We start from the raw sequence: 1921 nt of genomic DNA, 5'->3' as shown, positions 1-1921 counted from the left end.
TTGATGTCTTTTGTAAAGCAAAGAAGAAAAATCGGCATTTTTAAATTAATTACCTAATAAAAAATCATCATTATTCACAAAAGTTTTTTAAATGATCATTTATATAAAACAAACAACAAGTCATTTTTAATGAGTAATTTATATTTTCTACAACGTTTTGGTGGTTGTTTTTGCATAAAAAAATATATAAATAATATATTGTTGAATTCATTTGTAATTTGCATAGATTATATTATAAGCATTTTTTATAAATAATTTTAAAACGTGTTAATTTTATTGATAACACAATGTTGTAATAATCATGATTTATGTAGAATGTGATATTTTGTGCTATGATAATGTTTTGTTAAACCATGTATGTTATAAACAACAGATAAATAACAAATATAATTAATTACACAACAAAAATGCATTTTCGGTGGACGGGTCAATAATGTTGAATTAAATAATTTGCACTCGAATAATGATGTAATGAATGTGTTTCAACAATAGTTCAAAAGCAAATCAACGAAAAATCAATTCAATTATTTTCATACATTGATTTATTTTTAGTTTCTAAAACTTCTTAAAATCACACTAAATCGGTATAAAAAGAAAAGTACAGTAAGTTTCCTTCATAAATTATTAATAACACATTCGAAACAATAAAACTTTTATTGAAAGATCAAAATGGTGTTATTTTTGTATTTATCAACAAATGATAAAGCAAATAGAGTTAGTCGAAAACGTTGTCCTGGGATTTTTGGTCAATGAAAATTGGAAAATATCGGGTTCATGTTGAAAATATAAAATAATCGTCGTTTCAGTTTTTTTAATTTTTCCCAATTTTTACCTGATTCCCGTGATTTTAAACAAATATTTGTGTATAAATTGATAAAAACCAACTTTGGCAATTGGGACAACGTTTTACAACAAACTCTTATTAGTTTAACAACAATTTGCTCATACTCATTAAACTGTATTTCATATCATAAAAATTGTTAAAAAAACAATACTTTACAACAATCTTAAATAAATAAAATATTTGTAGGAAACTTAATGGTTATATTTATCATAAAAATAAAATATATACAACTTAAAAGTTAAAATTAACTTATACCCGTGATTATATGGTAAAAAACAAGATAAAAGGTACTTTTTTAACAAGTTGTATTATTTTTTTGTATTTAATTTTACACAGATACAAATATGGTAAATAATAAATAATTTAAATAGAATAAAATTTATTGTATTTTAATAAATCGGCTATTAATAATAATTTAACAGTTGAAAAGCGTGTGATGTTTTTAAGTTTATCTTATTATTTTGAGAAATAAATTAATTATAAAATAAGATTTTACAAATAATATTGTATTATAATAATCCAATAAATATTTAATTACTTCTTTTAACTTCTTTCTTTCTTTTAGAACTCTTTTTCTTTCTTTTCCCATCACCCGGTATGTGTCTTTTTGAAGGTGGTATATACAGTAAAAATTCTATCGGTGTGTGGAGTCATGAAAATGGTTTCCCAAGGTGTGTAAATTTTTTTCTTTTTTTTAATTTCTGGCAAAAAACTAAAAAATAATGAAATTTGTAAAACAATCCACAATCAAGAAAAATGACAAAATATATTTTTTGTTTTTTTGGGAAAAAAACACGACACGTGTAAATATAAAATAATATTGTGTATTTTTTTAAAAAATTGTTTAATTGTTTAGAATAAGAACAACGCATTGTGTTTTTGTATAAACACGTGGACTTTTGGTGCAGATTGGTTCTTGTCACTTTACAACTCAAGTACGTCTTTGACATCGGCCTCGATTGCTGCATTGTCTTCTTTTGATAACCTTGGGAAATTTTGCTCGTTTACTCTGTTATTACACAGTAGCAGAAGGTGAGTGTCGATTTTTAGCCTCAAAAGTTATCATCTTGTCGTCCT

The sequence above is a fragment of the Entamoeba invadens genome (genome assembly GCF_000330505.1).
Source record: "Entamoeba invadens IP1 unplaced genomic scaffold scaff_1105074726701, whole genome shotgun sequence".
NCBI lineage: Eukaryota > Evosea > Mastigamoebida > Endamoebidae > Entamoeba > Entamoeba invadens.
Note: the sequence above shows the minus strand (reverse complement) of the source record.